Genomic DNA, 8,088 nt, shown 5'->3' with positions numbered 1-8,088 from the left:
TTGGTTAGTTAATCAACCAATGCTTTTATTTTTTTCATTATGTTCTCAATTTCTACTCTAGTTGATTAGAAATATGTTAAAAGAAGGTTACTTCCTTTTTATGCATTTTTAACTTTATTAATAAAAACAATAATGGCAATTATGTTGACAGAAAATTGAACCTCACAGCACATCAGAACACAGCTTCAAAGACTTTTTGCATTCAAACCAAACAGAGCAAAAATGATTAATTTTGTAAAGTGACAAATAATCTGAACTATATTACTAAATATTTATTTATACCTTAACCCAAAGAATAATGAGACACAGTAATATATATATATATATATATATATATATATATATATATATATTTAATTTGGTTGTGTATATATAACATATATATATGTATTTTAACTTGGTGTGTATATATATATATATATATATATACATATATATATATATATATATATATATATATATATATACACATATATATATATATATTTAACTTGGTTGTATTAATCAAAAGAGATTCTTTAATTTCAAGTATCAGAATCAAGAATTCAAATCAGCCATAAGACTGAGTCAGAGGATGAAGTCTTTTCAGGTAATTAGAGAAAGCTTCCTAGGAGTCAATTCATTGAGATGTATCCTTGTAAATAAGCAATACGCACACACACACACATGGACACATACACACACACACATAAGTATATATATTTTATCTTCCAAGGTTGTAGAAAACATTTTTGCTAAAGAGCAAATAAGAGCAACATATTGTGCCTTCCAGAAATAAGAGATTTTCTCTTATTATAGGTGTGGAAAGAGAATATTTTAAATTTCCTACTTTATAAACACTAATTTTGTGGTACCTGTATGTTGACTAAGTATTTTTTTTTTCCTCTGGATATGGTTTCTTTATTTATAGTGAGTTGGAATAAGTCACCATGTAATCTATAGCTCTGAATAAACATGAAGATTTTCAAATTTTAATTTAATTTAATGTTGAGACACAGTTGAAAAGGAATAAGAAGATGAATACAGAAACTGTGAATGGACCTTGTAATTCGTTACAGGGATTGAGTTCTAGATTAAGAGTGTTATAACCGAAAGGATACTTACAAAATTGCTAGTGCCATACTCATTTTCCAAATCAGAAAACTGAAACCAGCAAAAGATTCCATATCTCATCAAATGGCATGCATTTGGTAAAAAAAATAAATAGAACTTGAATTATATAACTTGGTTTATCCATGATGTTTCAACATCATACAACATAAAGCCATGCTCCTAACCCAGTAACCACAGAGGCAAAAGTTATTTTGATTTCGATATAAAACATTTGAAAAGAGATGCTTTGAAATCCATGGAGTAATGCCCTTTAACAGGTTTACTTTTTTATTTCTACATTCTTTCTTAAGTGTGATGAATTGTACAGCGCTGTTGAAATTTGATTATTGTAAGTCAATCAAACCATATAACTTCTCATAAAGTTACTATCTTAGAAAAGTATGTGTCACCTAATACTGGCCAATGAAATGTGAGTATAAAAAAAAGAAAAAAAAAGAGTCTACGGCCATACCACTCTGAACGAGCCTGATCCTGTATGATCTAGGAAGTTAAGAAGTGTGAGGCCTAGTTAGTACTTGGATGGGAGACCACCTAGGAAGACCAGGTGCTGTAGTCATAAAAAAAGAAAGAAAGAAATGTGAGGATAAGTTTGCTAATATGGGATTTGGAGGAAATTTTCCTTGCTCTTAAAAAGGTCTGGTCTTTGTTTTGGCTTTGGAATTTTGTGTGTGTGTGTTTTTTTTTCTCCTGCAGACATCTCGTAACTGTGAGGAAAACTAAGTAATGTATGAATATGGTGGAAAAGAAATGTGGAAAATACCTTGGTCTTTGATGATAGCACTGAGCCACTAAAGTAATCAAATCTTTAGTTTTATTATCTTTGAATCTGATTTAAAGTGAGAAAATAAATGTTTCTTTCTCAGAAATCCACTTCAGTTGGGTTATCTGTTGTAAACAAAATAATATCAACTGACTGTGGTTACTAAAATCAAAAAGGAATGTAATACAGGACACTATATGATCATTGAATTGAAGGAAAAAAAAAAAAACCACTAGAACATGAAGTGAAACTAGAGTAACTATAGTATCTAAAAAAGAAGAAGTACTAAACAATTTCATAAGTTTGTTATCAATAAAAATGAATACATTTATTTTTTTCATTTTGCTGATGATATAAATTTCAGAAAAGAAACATTTGATTACTCTCGTGTCTGCTATGTGTTTATCTACTGGTTACAGGAATAAAGATCATCTAAATAACAGTCCCACAAGACTGTATCTAATAGAACAAACATATTTTCTTTAAAAAATTAAAATATTATTAGACATGGTGAGATAGATAATGTGCAACAAAATTAACACATTTTAATGACAAGTTCTTACAATGTGTCAGGATTTATGCTAAGCGCTGGAATTATGCTAGGGAGTCCCCAGTTCTCGTCCATATTCTCAGGAAGCTTACAGTCAGGAAGGCAGAAAATAAATTGCAACAAGTTCCATAAACACATGAATAAAGTACAGAGGTAGACCTTAATGATGGTTATCCAATAGGCACAATTTAAAAGGAAATTTCTCTACCAGGCAATATTTAACTGTTAAAGATAACCAAATCAGCATTGTGAAGACTTCTGGCAAGTGTTCCAGGCAGAGTGAAAGGCATAGGTAAAACATCTGAATCAGGAAAGTGCTCAGTGTGTTTTAAAATGTTTCAGAAAACAAAAGGAGGATATGGGACTTAAGTTTGGTGGGATCAAGAAAGAGAAGAACAACAGATTTTTGGAAAGGTATGAGGGTCCAACTCAAACATAACTTCTAAATCATAGTAACAGGCTTGGATTTTATTTGACACCAATGGAAAACTTTTATGAGATTGTATTCAGCAGAATGACATAGTACTGTTGGTAAATTTTTATGGATATTCGTGGATGGCATGTGGAGAACAGATATGAGGGAGTCAGGAGTGAAATCAAGAAGATATGTAAAGATGCTATTTGATGCTCTAACTGGAGCAATGTAGAGTCAGTTTTGGAGCATTTTGCAGAGCCAGTTTGGGAGTTGGATTAAAAATTAAGTTTGAAAATGCTAAATGTGAGGTGACTGTAAGATACCTATATGTAAAAGTATGTAAATTTGGTATTTACACAGATTTAAAAGCATGGAAATGTACTAATTACTAAAGAGAGACAGAAAACAAAGAGAAAACTCAGGAGAAATTCCAACATTCAGATTTAACATATAGAAGGAAGTGTCAACATAAAAATATTATCTGTCACAGAGTTAAGAGGAAAATCAATTGAAGTAAAGGAATGATAGTGATCCATAGAAAAAGATATAATGAAATTTCTTATTCCTGGATTTCAGTTGAACTTTGCTTCCTTATCTGAATCATAGCGTTCACCACATTCTGGACCATCGGTAAGAAGGAAAAACTTTTGACTCTTCTCTTCTAAATGGCATGGGAATTTATAGTATGCTATGACTGTAGTACTTGACTTTGCAATTTTTTTTCGGAAATTTCTGACAATTTTTTGGTCAATTTCTGTGGTTTTGTAATCTAGTTCAAAAGGCTAGACTGTATTTAGTCTTTCAGCACAATATTCAATAACCACCAATTGAAATTAAATATCAGACATTTATAAGTACTAAACTGAGCTGTGCATAATTACACCGATAGAAAAATAGAGGGACATGGGAGGGGGCTTCAAGTTTAACTAAACTGGTATAAATGAGAATCTTAGCACATTTCCCCAACACTCACATTAGCACTCTTTGCTTCATCAACCAAGTATATTTGTTTTCACTTTCTATTCTGAATTAATAATCATCTCCATCCATTTCCAAAGTCAATGTTTTCTTCTTTCTTCTGTTATCTCTATGAAGATACTAAAATTCTATGAGAGTTTAGTATGAAAGATACCAAAAGTAGATTTGGGTTACAATTTTTTTTCTATTGCTCATATTTAAATTATTATATTTAGATAAATAGGCCCCATGCATAATGTGATTTGTGACAATGTAGCTACTTTATCTTAATAATCATAAGTGCTTTAAAATTACTTAATAACAACAACATACTTAAGTTTAAAAATAAAACAAAATAATGGGGTTATATTTAACTTTCTTTTAAAAACCAAAGCAAAAGTTAGTTGTATAGTTTTTACAGCTAAGTACTACATACCCAAAAATTGGTGCAGCAAAAACTTTTCAACGTTTCGTGTTTAACTCCCATGCTCCTCAGTTTCGAACATCCTGTACATCATTCCCTTTTTTGTTGTTTAATTTTAAATGTGCTGAATCTCACAGCTTGTCTCGTCACAATGCCAAATTAACAATTCTGAAAGAAATAAGTTAGTGCATAAAACCATGAACAGGCATTTATTAAAAAAGAATAATGTGGCTTGTTCTCCAATGCATCTCATCAAAATACTTGTATCAAACTACTATATTTGTTTAGTAAAGTGATGTTTCCCTTCTATAGTCAATCTTTTTCTTTTTTTCTTAAGAATAACTTTCACTGTGTTTCATTGGAGAGTGAGTGTCCTATTGCAGCATCTTAAAATGCAAACAACCATTGGTACATGTAGGGTAGAATTTATTAATAATTATAACACAGCATGACCACAGAGAAGATTAAAACTAATGCTTTAACTGTGTAAATATTTTTTGGTGTTTTTTCTTAAAATTTAAAAAATTTTGAATCATCATTTTGAGGTATCCAGAAAGATGATACAACAACAAATGAGACCTCAACTCAGTCACTAACTAGCTGTGTGTGATCATTGGAGTTCTGTCACTTAAAATCCCAAGGCCTCAATATTATATTGGGAAGATAAAAGGATTTGGGCATAATACATTTTGAGACTCCTTTTAGCTCTTTAATTTTCTCATACTGATTATCTAATCATTAACAATTCCCAATAAAATAGTTTTATAGTCACACTTTATACATACCTACATATATGTGTATATACATGTATGTGTATGCATACACAATATCTATACATGCATAGATAAGCTTATGAATACTCCTATTTCATAAGAACTCAGTTCTAAATAGAATTATAAATAATTCTACTAATTAAGATTCAAGATCCCTTTGCAGTTTTTTTCTCAATTGCATCCTGCTAAGGAAATAGAGTATTGTGTCCAAATATTACTTGACTCAATTCAGTTTTCTTCTGTGCTGGTTCTATTGTCAATTTGAAAGCTATGTGCATTGCTATCAATTTTGTATTCAGTCATATTCCTTACTTTTTATTTTTTTATTATTTTTATTTATGTTTTGATTATATAAAGTATTCCTATTTTTCTTTAACTAGGTTAATTGATGATATTGGTGGGGATCTGGGTATTTCACTTCCATTTAATTATTCTTCATGCCCCTTCATTTCCATCATATACTCCCTTTTTTTCCTTCAGTACTGCATCAACAAAGGAAGTCTTTTGCTTCCAAGTGGCCTTCTTTTTGCCAAGAAGCTATACTCTCCCAATTTGCTGCTTCTTACCCCTCACATTTTCAATCCCACTGGTTCACTGGAATATAAACTTAGCATTTCCCATTTAGTGAGATGTTCTATATCTGGAGAGAATTTTTTCCATGTCTGATCGCCATTGGGACTTCTCTATGCTTATTTTTCTGTTTTCATTTATTCATTGAACATATTTTTTCTGCCAATTATGTGTCTAGAAATTAAGAATGTTGCAGTCAATAAATAGATGGAAATATCTCTTCTTAGGGTGGTTATATTACAGTTTGTGTATATACAGGTATAAGTGCATAGAAAAAGTCTGTAACTAATCAACCTGATAGAATTCCTCCTCTCCAAAGAAAACAGTCAAGGTTTATTTATTTTTTTTTATTTGAATGCTCTAAAAGCATGACACTGTCTTCCCTATGTAACTGAAAAGGACAGAAAATGGATAAAATGTTTCTCAAAAGTATATTTTACAATAATAAAAATAACTTTTATTATAATGCATTATTTATTATTCTAAGGCATAGCTCTCATGCTGACATAGGTATGTAAGGCATTTTAATTTCATACATTGAATATATTCTTAGAAAGTCATTGTATTATTTATGTTACCATTTTAGATATTATAATACTAAATTTACAATAATGATCATTTACATCAGTAATATCAAATATTTTTAAGAAAAAATGTATCTTTTTTTCTGAGAGAAGTATTAATTACCTTTCAAAATTCTTTTAGTATTATTGCTAAACTCATTTTACAGGTAAGAGATATAATAAATAGATATTTAAGAAATTTGCTTAGAGTTTCATAAGAATAAGAGACATGCTTCATATATCTGGGGAGATACACTGGAATAAATAAAATTGTACGATGAAAACTGAACAAATTTCAGAATTTATTCAGAATCTCCAAATAGTAGAAGTACCTGGGGTAAGTGATTTTGCTCCTCTCCACTCTCAGAGGCAATGTCATAGAGAAACAGCACCTGACCCTATGAGTGTTCATCTGTTTACATAAAGGCAAGACTGTCTCTAATCCTCACTGTGTACACTTCACTAGGTTGCTGGAATAATTTCCCCAATTACTCTTTGCCCATGTCACCATTCTGTTGACAGACCTTGTTCTTTCCACGACCTTTATAACCTCCTTTCATTCTCACTCCTATTCTTGCTTCTTAGCCATACCTGTGAAAAACTTCACTCTGGTCAGACAGTGATGTTCATTTTCCCTTTGATCCCACCTAGAGCTTCGACTCTCCCTTTAATCACCACTGCTCACACTCTTCCTTTCTTAATTCCTAAGTTTTCCTCAAATTCTTGCTCAAGCCCTGCTTTGTTAGTGATGTCTTTTTTTAACTGAGATATCATTGACATAAACGTTATGTAAGTTTAAGGCGTACAATGTGTTGATTTGATACATTTATATTTTGCAGTATAATTACCACCATAGCCTTAGCTAACAGTGTCATCACCTCATGTAATTATTATTATTTCTTTTTTGTGTGTGAGAACATTTAAGATCTAGTCTGTTAGCAAGCAACTTTGAAATGTATAATACAGTACTGTTGATTACAATCTTTATGCTGCACATTAGATCTCCAGGACTTATTTATTTACTAATTGTAAATGTGCACCCTTTGACATCTGTTTTCTTAAAAGATAAATGGATCAATGTCTTCAACAATTTTATTTGTTGTTTTTAATCTCTGGTGCTTGACACTTCATGATTTTACGTAAATAGTAGATGAAGAAAGTACAGTTGAACTCAGGTATAGATTTTGCAATTCTAACAATCAGGTTATCTTTGAGATTTCTAATGAGTGTAGCTCCAGGGATTGCAAAAGGCAATCAGACATCACATCTTTCAGGATATGTGTGGTCAGAGAGCTGCCCTTTCGCGACCTGAAATAAATGCATTTAGCACAGCCACCGCTCAATAAGGTCAATCTGCCTCAGCTCCCATTTCACATTAAGGGGATTATGCTCATCATTTCTTAAAAGAAGAGTTATGTTCATCATTCCATGAAAGAAAATCAATGAAAAGCAATGAATAAAAATATTTATTATAATAAGTAAAATTATAAACCAAATAATTTTCATGCTTCAGTATTTGCTGTATTAATACTTGCATGTACTGTCCTTGGTAATATGTTTCATTTATAACAAAAGAGTACTTAGTTTTAATCTATCAAAAAGAAAGCATAAAATATAAGCTGCTTTAGTCTATTAAGAATGAGCCATTTAAGTAATAAAATTTTTTCTCAACATTAGTTCTGACCCTATCTGTCGTGAAGATCTATCATAGAATTTTTCATTTTTATTTTTCTTGAATAAATATCAGATAATTATAAAATATATTTCTATCATCAAAAAGTCAGTGATATTTTTTTATTGTTTTAAACTGTTATTCAAGATGTCATTTCTTTCATTATCTAATCACATTACCTAGTGTTACTGAATAAGTTAACAGTATGATATTTGTTTCTAAAGAAACTCTGGCTCCCTGCTGCATAATATATCTGTGTTTATTAAGAAAGCTTACATGAGCTCTTATGCA

At 30.7% G+C, this 8,088-nt stretch overlaps 1 pseudogene; it reads left to right on the top strand.

The window, feature by feature from the left end:
- Nucleotides 1–1,550: 1,550 nt before the first annotated feature.
- On the top strand, nucleotides 1,551–1,669 carry LOC120599121 (uncharacterized; annotated as a pseudogene).
- The last annotated feature ends 6,419 nt before the right edge of the window (nucleotides 1,670–8,088 follow it).

The sequence above is a fragment of the Pteropus medius genome, unplaced genomic scaffold (genome assembly GCF_902729225.1).
Source record: "Pteropus medius unplaced genomic scaffold, Ma_sr-lr_union100, whole genome shotgun sequence".
NCBI classification, from domain to species: Eukaryota; Metazoa; Chordata; class Mammalia; order Chiroptera; family Pteropodidae; genus Pteropus; species Pteropus medius.
Note: the sequence above shows the minus strand (reverse complement) of the source record. Positions and strands in the feature narration are given on the sequence as shown.